General features: G+C 36.1%; 1 long non-coding RNA gene across 1 annotated transcript in view; it reads right to left on the bottom strand.

Annotated features, from left to right (window-relative positions):
- The window catches only part of LOC310904007, a 136,306-nt gene that overhangs the window by 72,385 nt on the left and 48,812 nt on the right, over positions 1-15,109 (bottom strand). Inside the window, exons 9-10 of the long non-coding RNA XR_014587977.1 lie at positions 10,415-10,523; positions 1,257-1,454 (exon numbers count right to left, since the gene is read on the bottom strand). This is a non-coding gene — a long non-coding RNA (uncharacterized lncRNA). The remainder of the gene's footprint in view (positions 1-1,256; positions 1,455-10,414; positions 10,524-15,109) is intronic.

Here is a 15,109-nt window from a genome sequence, read left to right as displayed (position 1 = left end):
ATTTTCACATACTGCAGCAGTTGTGAGCAGTAAGATCACTTAAATGTTACCTACTTATTCTCTAGAATAAAATCTTTATGTATTTTCAAGATAAAGCGTACCTCACATACCACAGAAGTCCTTACACATAACCAAGCATCACTAAGTGCACAAACCTGGCACAGATAAAGTCAGATGTGAGCTGTTTGCCTTGGTGCTTGGGCGGTCACAGGTGACTCTAGCTTTAACATCTGCATAGTCTCCTGTATCTGAAACAAACGGCGACTGTCCTGCAGGAGGAGGTCAGAAGACAACCAGTCACCTCTTTCCACCATTGCCCCTTTACTCTTTTCTCTGCTTCTGCACTTACAAATCTAGATAGCAGCAAAGAAAATGGAAACAGATGACATAACAGGAACTATCACCAAATCTAAGGAGAGATCTCAGGATTTTGCAGAGATAAGATGACGATTCCTAATGTAGAATGCCTTCTTCCTACAAATCCTAATTTCTTTAACAAGAAAACTATCTTCCTCTTAAAATCATCTTCCCTCAGCCGCTGATACTCTTTACTTACTTGTATATTTAGGGCTTAATACCACATAAATCATGCATAAAAATAGACTATAATGCTACCTCCTGTCCTTTCTTCCTTTCCAGAACCTAATCATCTAAACTGTTTCTGACAAAACTAAAAGCAACCTCTCAGGAGCAGGTGCAGGAAAGGGTTTTTTTCTAAACATGCTTTCATCTCAGTTTGGACAACAACATATCCTAGTATACTTGGACTCCTACAGTGTACAAGTAGCTTATGCTTTTTATCTATTAAAGGCAAACAGAGCCACAGTGTAATCTTGAAGGATTTTCAATGCCTTCTCATTGTTATTTGTACCAAGGAGAATTATATTTTCTTATGGAGATCAGGCCTCACAAAAATTCCTCCAGATCATTGGTACACAGCAGTATCCACAAAAACTAGGCCGCGAACAAGCCTGCAAAAATCCAAACCTAATTAGGCCGATAAATGCACAGTAACACAACTGCGCTGCAGTGTCAGCTCTCCTGGTTTTACAGCTACATTCTCCCTCTGCTATTCATAGAACTGTATGAACATCTGGCTGGCCGGCACCCCAAAAAGCCACACACATAATGTACAATCTAACCCTGCAACAACATCTCTTCGCAATGTTTCCAAATGCCCATAAGCATGAATCACAGGCCAAGGTATGAGCTGCCATGAGATTATCCCCCTACCTCTCACAAAAAAACATACCCACCTTTGCTACTACGTGCCTCTAGCAAACACAGAAACGGTGAGGATGAACCAATACTGGAGGAAACGGCAGCAGCTTGGAGTAGCACCATGTGAACTGTTCCATCCCATGAGGTTCTCCCATCACTTAGCAGGGCTGAAACATCCACACTCTGTGTCTAAGGGTAATATTCACTCTCCTTCTTCCTGACATTCAAGAGTTCTTAAAAAGAGTGATGGAAACGCAAGATTCAGTAAAGGTGCTCCTCACCAGCTTGAACTCATGGCCTAAATGAATTCCAGGATGTTCAAAATCAGTAGGGAAATTGAAAACATTCAAGTTATTCCTTACATAGGTGTAAATGCAGAGACTATCCTTTCAGGGGAGCATTTTCTGTATTAAGGATTTGACAATACACTGATGATATTGTGAGAAAATTTCTAACAATATTTAAACTAGTACTCACTAAAATAAAGAAGTCAACATTGAAATTCTATTCCACTTAATAAGCAAATGCATATTTTCATAGATAAGTAAATTATTTTGAATTTGCAGACATAAAGGCATTTAAACAGTCGTACTTTTACTTTTGACCGGTAATTAGTTCTAGGTAATATCTCTATGATCATGCACTATAATTAAATAGTAATAAAAGATAATTATCCCAGTCCAAATGCCAGAAGGTTACATTTCTCTTTTCCCAGTCTATCTAAAATATGTTTTGTTTCTAAATGTAAGACTCTCAATATGCATTTATCTCATTTTTCTTTTTTTCTTCCCCCTCTGGGGTGTGTTGAACTAATATTTTAGAACTGCAGTAATATTATGTCTTTCTTTGGAATATGAATGTACACATTTTTCTATCCCATATTGTTGCAGATTTACATTTATCACATCTTAAAGTTATTATTATTATATGAATTTTGGATTTCTCCACACTGCAGACCATTGGGTGAGAAAGAGACGCTGACCTGCATTGTCAGGTCAGTGAGGATTAATCAATATGAAAGTTTTAGATTTATAAAGTACATGTGGAATCATAAAGAACAGGATTCACAAGTGAACATGTATGTGTGAATTCAGTAAAACTGTAATTAGGATTTCTCACAAGACTTCTTATGAGGTTCAACTAACACAAAATTTAGAATAACAGTTTATTAGAAGTAGTTACAGAAATAGAAAATATTATTAATTCTTACTGCAACTAGTTATGTTACTACAGATTGTGTGTATTCAAAGCCAAAAAAAGGATACAAGAAAAATATGCGAGTGTATAATATATATAACTGTGATTCGGTGAGCACAATGTTGAGAAAGGATGAGGCATCAAGAGATTTATGTCATGTATTAATTGGTTCATTAAATAAAGTACCTTCAACTTTTATAAGGACTTTCTGAAGAACACAGTAACTGTATCAACATCTCATTTACAACTCCTCACAAGCTGCCAGGTTTATTTTTTGGTGTTTTACAAATTGAACCCTTGAGTTAGGAAAGGTTAGACTGATTGTTCAATGTCTTAGCTGAGAGTACAACTATATTACTATATTAGCACTATACAGCCCAATCACATACAAGGTAAAGCATCTTAGAAAAATTCAGTTAAGTAGCATAACTATACTCCATGTGCCTGATAACAAAGTAATTGTTGCTGTTGAAGACATACCCTGAAAGCTTTCCAGCAATAGCACACAACATGCCATCACTGCCAAAATGACTTTTCTCTTAGGTGGTCAGTTGTCCAGCACAGATTCCCCTTTCTTGACAAAAGACAACTGCCCATGCTGTGATTTTCTTTCTGCTCATTTTCTTTTACAGGTGGCTCTATTCCCAATGCTCTAATGTGATTCAGCTTCATAGCCAGTCTGGTTATATTTCTTTTACAGATTGCAATTATATTTCTAAACTATTCTTTGTGTTGCTATGAGAATCAGACAAAAGGAAAAAATTTTTAAGTTTCAATGAAGAAAATTTCCATAATATGTGGTGGCTGTCACAATCTTGCTGATAGAAATAATTACTCCTCCCAATGTAGCTACTCTAAATCACCAAGAAATGTGGATAAAGAATTTTACCCATCTGTGCAAAGCTCTTTCATAAATGCGTATGAAAAGGGAGCTAAATGCAGAGATTCGTATACTCTGGGATGTGCAGCAGGACACAGATGCTAAGGTGATAGGCCCCTATTACCTCACTTCTGAGATGAAGAAGGTATTACTTCTCTCTTTCTACCAGCAGTGAGGAAAGGCTACATATGATACACTGATTTTGAATAAGGTTATGTTTGACCTTCCTGTGATCCACTGGATTATGCACACTAATCCTCATTTTTGACTGATAAACTGGAAGCATCCATAAGCAAAAACACAAGCTGCTGTAGCATGAGCTAATGGTATTTTTCTGGGGCAAGAGAAAACCACTTCATCTGCAAACATCAGACACTGCTTCCATATAAAGCACATTGCTTTTGTGGCTGCACTAGTGAATAAAAGAAAAACTGGAAGAGCTTCTGTGACGGTGTGGTTCTGTTCTTACCCAAACGCTAGCCATAATTTATCACTAGGTACAATTTATCACTAAGTACACTTCTCCAATCAGCATCATTTTAGGATATGGCTACCGCAACACAAAGACTGCAGCTTGGGTGGGAGTGCTTTAGCACTGCTTAATTTGCTGTCTCAGGTACCTGAAGCACATTTTAACAGCAGAGCTCCAAACCTGCTTGAAAGCAAGGCAAATAGGCACTGGGCAGCAGCTCTTATAGAACTTTTCAAGCAAAGGTATACCTGGGTAATGAGTTAAAAGTTTCCTGGGGTGGCAGTCGCTGTAATGTGGACATGCCTATGGGCATGTAAAGGAGTGCTACTGGGTATTCGTACAGATTGCAGCAGGAAACAATTGCAAAACATATTATCAGAGAGAGAGAGAGACTTATTGTAGATCTGTTCTGTTGCTCTCTAAGACCTAATCAAAGACCAGCTGTTAAGCTATCCTTTGAAAACTGTGTTGCCAAGGTAGAGATTTTATTCAATACTTGTAGAAAATGCTGACAACTCTAAAAAAAGTGATAGGGAGACTGTGAAGGAAAATTCTGTACCAACTTATCTGTATAAAGTTACCTTCCCTGCTCAGTGCAAAAACCCTAATTTATTAATACAACCCAACATCAGTTGGAGCACCAACCATTCCCAGAAGCCACAGATTTCTCACACCGTGCCCTGACCACTTCTGGTGACCATTTCAGCTTCCACAGCTACAACGGCAAAGAGACAGTCCTCCAAATACCTTTCAGCTGAAAAGAAAGTTGAAGAGCAAACTAGATTGCCTAAGGGTGGAATTGCACCTGGAGCCCAAAGCAACTTGAACCCAACAGCACTGTAAATTCTTCATCCAGGAAAAGCAATGCTAAAACAGTCCCCTGCAGCAAACTCAATAGCAGGCTAAGCTATTAGCTTCAGGGCTGCTATCTCCAGAGAGCCTGCCTATCTGAGGGGGGACTTGGGGATTCAGACTATGCTCACTTTAGATTTTTAATCACTAAATACAAGCTTAGCACATAGGGCCATCAAAACTGCTGGACATAATAAAATCCTTCTGCACTGGGCATCTAATGAGTAAACAAAATCAAACACGGCAGACTGGAATTTCCAGAGTCATGAGCCCTGTAAACCGTGTCAATACACCCCACTCTTTTCCTTCAAGACACCTATGGAGATGCAGATCAAAAAGAACACAGGTTAGTAATGACTCTCTGAAGAGCTACCAAGAGCTAGCCAGGCCTTTCTTAGCATAGGAGAAGACCCAAAGCATTTATGGAAGAAAAAGAATTGTCAGCAAACAATTTCATACTGGCAATGAATCCTCATCAACTCCTTAGCAGCTGTTAGGCAGAGGTTTTCACAGCCTGTGTTGATTTTTCTGCATGAACTAAAAGCATCCCAAAATCTCCACTGCGACTTGAACCATTATGTCATCCTCCTTGAAGGTGAACAGTCCAGTTAGGACAAGGAAATACAACAGTTAAAGTATTTCAAATAATAAGTATGATTTGAAATTAATCTTCAGTGTGATGTTCTTTTCCCTTTTATTCCAAAAGATATCTTGGGCATCTTAGTATTACTTGCAATATTAAATATCAAAATATTTTAAACTATTTTTTACAACATATACAAATATTTTTTCATTGTCTTCTGAATTCATCCCTTGTATTTTGAATTCAAAACTCTAAATGAAAACTATCAAATTCATTAAATTACAGTTAAAAATAATAATAAAAATAAATAATGATTATTTGAAATATGCCTCAACTAGAATTCTACTGAATAGCTTTTTTTTTTTTTTTTTTAGATAAAATTAATTATCAGAATTGTCCATCTGCTGAATTACTTCAAAAATAAAAAAAATTCCGATTGAGATAGCTTTGAAAAGCCAAACCCTCCCTGGAGTTAGTCCATCTAACAACAAACCAGAAAGGTGGTAATAATTCATCTGATGCTCCACAGTACTGGCTGTGAGTTTGGATAAACCGTGCCTGGATTACAATATACCTATGACAGACTCAAATTCAATAAGAGAGTGGAATTCACAAGGAATTCCTTAATTTACCTTGAATATTAATAATTTAAAATTAAAAAAAAAAAAAATAACAAGATAATCTCACCTTCTGGCAGGTTAACCATAAAGAGTGGAACTTCTCTCAGATTAAAAATTATCTCCAACTTTGTTCTCAAAAGTGGGAATTGTCCACAATTTGGGCAGATTACAGATTCCTAGCTCTTACATTTGAGAAGAATTCCAAAGCAGTCATGAGTTGGCAATAAACGAGAACGTACAAAGGAAAACACCTACTCAGCTCTGTAGCTGACAAAAGAAGAAAATTTAGCTGGCCTGCACCCTGTCTTTTCACAGTGACGAGGTTCATTATGTGCATGCTCCTCTGAATGATTTTAATTCCATCACTGTCAATACAAGTTCTCCAAGGCAGTCAGGAGATAATGATGACTTTATTGGACCTGTTGGCCACTTTATTACATCCAGCTGTGTTCTTCCTTTCTAGAGCAATTAAGGGATTTTATGGTGTTATTTCTGAACATGATATAGCAAGAAGCCACACAGATCTAAATCTCTAAATTGCTCAGGTTGCATTTCAATCCTGTAACTTAGAGGATGCTGCCACCAAGAGTTTTGAAGACATAAGTGGCATGCTGACAGCCGTTGTCAGTGAGGACAATGAAAACTGGCAGCTTTAGCCAAGTATGAAGCATGACAAATTGCAGGAAAGCAAAAGGAAGGCAGTACTTCACTCAATTCAGAAGTGAGATGACATTTGCTAGGAAACTTATGGGAATTCTTCAGACAGTCTACAAGATGTGCTAAATGTTACTTGCATTATAACAGATCATAAGATATCTAATGCAAAATCATTTGCCTTTAATGAAGACTTCTCTAGAAAAAAAAAAAAGAGAGCAATGGAAGACTGAAATTACAAATACTTTGTGCTTTACCTATATTTGAAACATGAAGAACCTAACAAAGCACATTTAATAAAAACAAACGCCAAATCACTGCAGCTTATCAGAGCTACAGCATTTTGAGTTTATGGCACGCTAAGCAGGTTTCCCTCCTCTATAGTTACACTAGTAGTATATATTTTCCAAAAACATGTTATTCTGTATGACAGAATCTATTCTCAGTATTTTTATTTATTGTTTTTTATCACTAGAGTGGAATAGACACTTTTTTCTCCCAAAAAAGAGGCCCAAGTTCACAGCATCCATGCTTACAAAATAGAACAGTTGGTTAAACTGCAGCCTACATTTGCTTAATATCAACAGGATTTATATATTTATTTTTGACACATTTTAATAAACAGGTTTTGTTTTGTCTGTTGATAATGTTTTTCAGCTGTCATAATATTTGTTTTCAGTTGCTTTAGAATCTGAGTGTGATTCTGATTTTTCACTGCACTGCAAAAAAAAAAAAAACTAACTTTTTAAGTACTACCTGTCATCCCAAAAGAACTTTGAAAACTGATATTAAAGAAGTATTAATTCATTTTCTTCTAAAATACATGCAAAATAAAATCCAAACAAAATAAAATTCATTTCCTTCTAAAATAATCTCTGGGATGAAAAGCAACTCCTTTTAAAGTTGAAAGAATTAAAGCAACAGAGTATTTCAATACTGTAACAGAAACCAGCATCAATCTGAATTTCAAAAATACATTTTAAAGCAAAAAAAAAGCTTAATCTAGAGCCCATGATTCTGCTATTATGCATGGAAGAAGCCATAACACAATAAAGGGACTTCAAGTCCCTTGATGCGCTCTGTCTCACTATGGGTTCATCTGCCTGACCTTTGACAAGTAGCCAGAAGAAAAATCTTGAATACGGCCTACATCTTGTTGGTCTTCTCAGCACATGGCATCCCCTAGGACACCTTGTTCATGTTTTCAGGGTTGCATCATTCGAGATGTAAGGAGACTCACTCGATCTAGCTCTAGGCACCTAACTTAGCTCGCTTTGCTGTCTCCGTGGGTTTCCTTACAAAGAATGGAGAGCAGCTGGTATTTTGAAAGGTTACTCTGAATAATGGCCTATTGTAGGTGATGTGGGCTGCTTCTGGAGACACCTAATTTCACCTCATTTCCACAGGGGAAATCCCAGAGGCATTAGCCAGTGACTTTGGAGGCCCAGTGCAGATGATGTAAAGATGAAGCTTGATTGCCTGCTCTCCCAGCATCTATGTAGTATATGTTTCATTCTGTCTTTATCTTCTGTCTGTTCTTGTATTAAAGCCTTGAAGGTAAAGAATCACTGACATGGCATCAGTAACAACGCTATGCTGTTTTTCATGATTTGCAAAAGGACATTTCTCGGAAATATCCTTTTTTCGTTCTTAATAGTTTGACTACTATATCAATCTCAGCTTCTAGAGAGAGAATCCAGAGGAACAGCACATACAGCCCACAATCTCTTCTTTCTCAGGTTAGAGCTGTTCGGTTAAACCCGAGCAGAGATTCAGTCTCCTATGTTATGAACCCTCGGTGGCAAGAAGTGACAATTCCAGCACATTAAGAAGTGACACATTTAATTATTTACCAGGCTTTTCTGAGCTAAGCAAGTGACCTCTAACACCTTAGTTAAGAGCATGACATTTTATTGCAACCTGAAGCAAGGTGAAAATGAAAATTAAAATTAAAATAATAATAAAAAACCTTCATTCTTAATTTAGATACCTATTCTTTCTTATTAGTTAAATTTTCATACAATTAATTCTGGGTGGTCACACAAAGGGGAAAAATCTTCTCCTTCCTATTTAATAATTTAAAAAAAAAATAAAATAAAATGACTGGGGAGCAGCTTTTCATACTGCTAGTTTAAATGAACATCTGATTCAGAAACACATGTGCAGCACACATGAGAAGTTGGGCAACGCACTTAAGAGTTAATATATGGATTTCAAAATATAATTTTAAGTGTTTGAGAATACATTTTAGCCCAATGCTCTACAAGTATTTGTCATTTTAGAAAATATAAACTATCACAATGTGCTAAATGTAGCTCATTATTATCTACAACTGGAACAGCCTTGAAGTCCATTGAGTAGGTTTTGATCTAAGTGCAAAATTCAACATGTCTCAGTATGTAATAAGATAGACAATAAGCTCTGACCCAAATCCAGCCAGGCAAAACATTGCTGAACTGAGGCTGGGGCACAGAGTTCTGCTAAGAGACATACAGACACCATTAATATTTCTGTTCATTTATTTAGTTTTCAATCTCACTTAAAACATTAAAAGCTTAACATAACCTGTATCAGATGGTTTCATATCTGATTGCTGCAAACACTGTGGAGGAAGGGAGGCACCATCTTAAGCTGTACAGATCTAGGAGCTTGATACCCTAACTAATATAACTTGTAGAAGCACTGGAGAAAGACTTATAAAAGCAACCCACACAACAGGCTTTGTTTTCATCAAAATAATAATAATAATAATGATAATAAATAAAAAAGAGAGAGAAGTGAAAAAAGAGCAAATGTTTAAGAAATCTGAAGAAAATATGTAATTCATAAACACCTAAATTCAATGGCTAAATTATTTGGAAAGACTAGTTCAGCTTGCTATTTTTCACATAAAAATTCTGCTGTTTCCCCAAGAGACTTAAGCAGTTGCAAGCTTTGTTTTACATGAGGAAAACAAAACAAAAGCAACCAAACAAAGACCAGGTTATTCAATATTTTTGATAAAAGAGAACTAAGAAGAAAATCTGAAATCCCTCATGTTATCTTCCATGTCAAAAGAGAATACTTTTATCTTCATAAAAAGATTCCAACAACAAAAAGAAAATATTCTATGTCCTAATTTCTTAGGCTTTTCAAAGATCAGAGAATAAAATAAACTTTCCGCAAGAAGTAGAAAAACAGTCCTATGTGTCTGCATTTGTCTGCTGTTCAGGAGTGACCTGTTGTCTCTTTGCACTGCTAGAAGATACTCAAGGTTTCAATTTACTGTTTTTTTCTTATTCAGAACAGCATTAGCTGTGAAGTCCAGCTTTGTATGCTACTGAGCTTACTGAAAACTGGGTAAAAACTGTGTTAGGTGCTCCCATTCTGGAATCGGAAGCAGCAAGTCCCAGCTTTGAAGGCAGATGGTACAAATCTTTTAGACTCCTTCGCTGAGATAAATCCTTCATTGGTAAAGAGGACCAAAGTCACTTCTGTGTCTCATTAACACCTCCTACTCTCAAGGATAAGATTTGCCATCTCTAATCAATTATTATTTTCCAGGGATTTATCCTCCCATTTTTTTTCCTCTTATAACAGTCTTATGCTGTTGATTTCATAGCAAAAGCTACGGAAACTGGAGTAACTACTCTGACAAACACTGGAGTAAAAATAATAATAATAATAAATAATAATAATAAATAAAAATAAAAATAAATAAAAATAAAAATAAAAATAATAAAAATAAAAATAATAAAAATAAAAATATGGCTGTGAAAGAACAATTACACCTTCCTATGGCGCACAAGCACAATGGTGTGATTTCAGCGTTTGGGTTCTCAATTCAAATGCATACCAACATGTTCTTGAAATAAACAGCATATCATGAAATAAAAGTAATTTTATAACTCTCTTTTCCCTTCCTCCCCGTCTTTTTCTCTACTAATTTGGCATACCGTGAAAATCCTGATAACATCAGGCACTCTCCTCTCCCTTTGATCATGACAAGACAAAGAAGCTCTCCTCCCAGATCAGAAAAATGAGGAAATGAGGAATGTGGAGAAGCTGCTGAAACAAACAAACAAAAAAAATTAATTAAAAAGTAACACTTCTTGCCTTGTAGAATCATTATTCTCTCTTCACGACACAGTTCCTGACGCTCCACTGACCTTTGCAGGGTCTTACTGAACACACCATGCATATGTATGGTAGTTCAAAAATAGCATTACACTGAAGGTAACTGAATGGAATTAGGGTGCTTTTTGACTTCAGTAACTGCAGGAGACATAAAGGGAGCCCTCAAACTCTGTATACTTCCCGCACGGTGGCCTTTGGTTTGCTTCGTGTCTTAGAAATTCTAGAGGGAAGCCAGCCAAAGTAAAAATGACAGTTGTTCAGCTTTTACATTATAGTTCAGTTGGATTTAAGGCTTGCCCTTTATTTTTGTGGCAGGAAAATAAAAGGGATAACATGCAGGAGAATTCTCTATACTGTCATGAGTGTACTTGTGAGCTCGTTTTTATAGTGCCGGGCTCAAAGGATGCGATGTTCCTCCCCAGGAACAGAGCATACTAAATTCTGTAATGGCAGAAACTGCTGTTCTAAATTGTTTTAAGGTCACTGAATGGAAACATACTGGCTGCAAATTTTGTTCTAAGTTTCATCTTGGCAATAGCATGCCTTTGTGGCAGAGTGTAGGAACGAGGGGAACACCACCAGCAACAAAGTACATCTGGTGATTTTTAAAGTCAGCTCCAGGTCTATTTTACTTAGCAATAACAAGTAAAACTGTTAAAGTACGAGCACCCCAATATCACATTGTTTTCCAGTGATGTCAGAGCCCTGGAAGTGTTTAAGGCCAGGCTTTGAGCAACCTGACCTAATGGGAGGTATCCCTGCCCCTGGCAGGGGTTTGGAAGGAGACGATCTTTAAGGTCCCTTCCAACCCAAACCATTCTACTTATACAAGGAATCATTCTAATGCCACAACATAAGGTAAATATTCCCTCAGTCTCATTGTGTAATCTGTTTAGACACCCCCTCTCATTCTCTTATCCCTTTATCTACTTCCTTTTTTTAGGCAGAGTTTCAGGTAATACAAGAGTTTAGCGACAATCCTCCTGCTGTCCTAAGGTTCTTGAGGAACATATTTAAGCCCTCACAGATACATGATACCAACTGCTCAGAAACCCAGATCTCAGCACTTCAACATCCTTGAGAATTTGATGTGCCTATATCTTCATCAGAAAAAGACAAAAACATTTCTGATCATACATTAGTTGTTAACAATAAATTGCTAACTTCCTTTCATCACTCAGAAGTGCAACAGCAGTTCACAATGAAGATGAGACACCTTACCAACCCACAAGCATAAAGAAATGCTACAAATATTAAGACAAAAATTGAGCATTCCAAATCTACTATGAATCAGAGAAATAAAAAGAAAAATCACACTGAAATAATTTTAATATTCCGTTTCAAGTACTTTGAAGGAAGTTATCTCAAACATCAATTTTACAGGCAGGGGATTCATTCATTTTAATTTGTTCCTAAATTCTCAATACAAGAACTTGAAAGACTAGATTTTTTCAATTTTAAAATCCAATCTGTCAACTGTATGAAATAATTTTTCAAGATGGCTGACTGGAAAAAAAAAAAGAAAAAAAGAATAAACTGGCTGTCATTAGTAATTTCATTTTGATAGATCAGCACATAACAAATTTCATGGGAAATACCTGTTAAATCTCCCTCCCCCAGAAACAGATTTTTATAATGGAAGAGAAGTGGGTAAGAGAAGTAATTGATGTATTATCTGTGATTATGTTCCATTATTTTCATTCTTATTTAAAATGCCTTTCCTTGCTGCTGCTCAGAGTGACTCCAAACACATATAAACCATATATGCCTTCCCCAAGGTACATATGTGTATCAAAACAGAATCCCTCAGTAACATAATACCCCATAGGAAAACCTCAATAAACATCCGCAGGTTCCAAGAATATGGTAGTTCTGAAAATAAAATGTTTAACAGAAAGTTTTCAGCTGTTTTGCATATTCTGAAATACATGTTAAACGTATTTATTAATTCTGTAGTTGGCAAGTCAAAGCAGCTATTCCTACCAAAGATGCTACAAAGCAAAATACTCTGTATATTTACTTGCATTTCTGAAAGTCAGCAATCCTCATACAGAATACTGTTGATTGACTTTTAATTGTACCCCATTAAAAATGCCACCACTGAATTAAAATTCCATGAAAATAAAAGGTTATTTAATAGACATGTCAGCACATCTCTAACTACAGCGGTTTGGTGGTGATGCAAAAATCAATAGTACTACAAAGAAAGGTTCCACTATAGCTAAACGCACAAATTTAAAATACAATAACAACCAGCCAAAGACTATAAAGGCATAGCTTAATTTAAAATACATACTTTTTTGTTTCCTTTAAAAACATAACAAAAACTTATAAGGTATTTTGCTTTTAACATTTGAAAATCTTTGTGTATCGCTTTAACAAGTAGGAAAAAAAAAAAAGCTTTAATATCTTCTATATTCATAAAAATCAAATATGCACTTTCTGTTGATACTCAGAGGAAGGGAAAAACAACAAAACAAGAGCCAAAAGTAAATTCCAAAGGAAAGAACAGTGTGTACATGTGCCTGTTGTTGGAACACCTACACTACAAACTAGCTCACAGTAACAGTTGCAAATGGACATTCGTAAATTGAGTTAACGTGAACAGCATGCACTGCTCCAGAGCGTTACAGATTTGAATTTATTAGGATACCTTTGTACTCTCTGTTAGCACAAATAAAAAAAAAAAAAAATCCCAGTGAGAATACAGAAGCCACTTACAAAGCAGTGATCTTTAAGAAAACTTTTAAAATCTTACTTTGTATCATAACTTTATGACACTCCCTGAATTTTCTCTGCACCTTGCTGAGATTTCACCAAGGTGAACTTCCTTGAGACTTTCCTCCATCCAGGAGGCAGAGCATTCTTTTGCTCCAAAAATCCAATCCTCTGTAACTTTTTTTCACGTTCTAGCCCAGGAAGCAGTAGAAACACAACCATCCCTAGAAATCTGACTTACAGATTTGTAGTCCCCTCAGCAAGTTTAACTTTCTTAACTTACTTAACTTGATAATCTAATATTATAATTCTCAAAGTTTCTTCCTACTTATGAATTTTGATTTCATATGTGTAAAACTGACACAATAGAAGTTAAGGAATCAGAAGAAGTTACTGGAGAGAAAAAAAAGCTTTAAAAATAATTTCACCAGGGGTTTTAATTCTTAAGTTTGCAGTGATCTTTAAAATCTGTATCTCTACCAAACCCCAATAAGAAATTAAAAAAACATTGGCACGATATCATTGAAGTTGGCTCAACTATTCAAATTATTTAAGGAATGGAGCCCACTTTTATATTTAGAAAATACCTCAGTCAATTATGCGCCTTCAGTTTTTTACTACTCAAATGGAGTTATTCATCCAATTCTGTCATCCCTACATGTCCAGCCTACATAATCAGTGCACACAGAAACCACGTGATACTGTGATACTGGGTTTGTTAACATATTGGGCTACTTGACATTGCAGGGTGTCTTCAGTAATTAGATATAGATAGGAGAAGCAGCATTAAATGACTATTATTTAAACGTGCAATGTTCAATATAGGCACCATGTTCCTATTTTACTACTGTGACTTGTTGTCCAAGCCATGGTACTATCTTGTTGTTCCAGGAAAGATTGTCAGTTTAATAGATTTCTCACAGTTATATATATATACATGCATATATATTTATATACATATACATATAGTATAGATTCATATATACACACTTCGTCTTTGATCTTCCCAGGAAGCAAGAGGACTGCAAATGGAAAAATTATAAGGGAGAATAAAATAAGAAGAATAACAATAATAATAAGAATAACAAAAATATATTTGCAGGTGTGCACATACGCAGACCTGTGCTTATACTGTGCCTCAATACATTTAAACATAGAGAAACTACTTAAAGCACTTAGGTGTTTTTATTTGATTTGATTTTTCAAACCTATCTTTTTTTCTGAAGCCTGGAATTGTGCTGACCAAAGTTCCTGAATGGCCAGGAAACTGAAATTCAGCTTTATTCCCTATCCAACAGATTTTATATTCAATTTTCTTTTCTTATTTCAATACCACATAATTGCTTGTGCATGCATGTGAACAGTTGCTATTTAAATGCTTGTGGAGAGCTCAATTTCTGGCTCATTTAATTGCCTGAGGCCGTTGGCTGAGAAGATCTAAGGAGTCGTGTACGAGTACATAATTTATTTTATCTGCCCAGAATGAACCCTCTGGTCTCCTTTGCGATAGTGGTGTTGTTTGTCATTGCTCCATAATTCACAAGCGTCATTAATTGTATACACGCACAGTACCCTCTGCGAAGGGTGCATTCACATACCCTTGTCTCTCATTTTATTAGCTGCATAATGCCAGGCCTCCTGGCATTAGGGATTAGGAAACATGTCTTACTGATGGATTGCTGGGTCCCACCTGTACATGCTCATCCATAGTTCATAATTCTGCCAAATGCAACTTCTGTTGTGCTGTAATTCACAAACCATTTACTGCAGTCCTTAATGACATTTTCTTTATTCCC

Source organism: Anser anser, assembly GCF_964211835.1.
Source record: "Anser anser genome assembly, chromosome: 9".
Taxonomy (NCBI): Eukaryota; Metazoa; Chordata; class Aves; order Anseriformes; family Anatidae; genus Anser; species Anser anser.
This window is presented reverse-complemented; position numbering and strand designations above follow the sequence as displayed.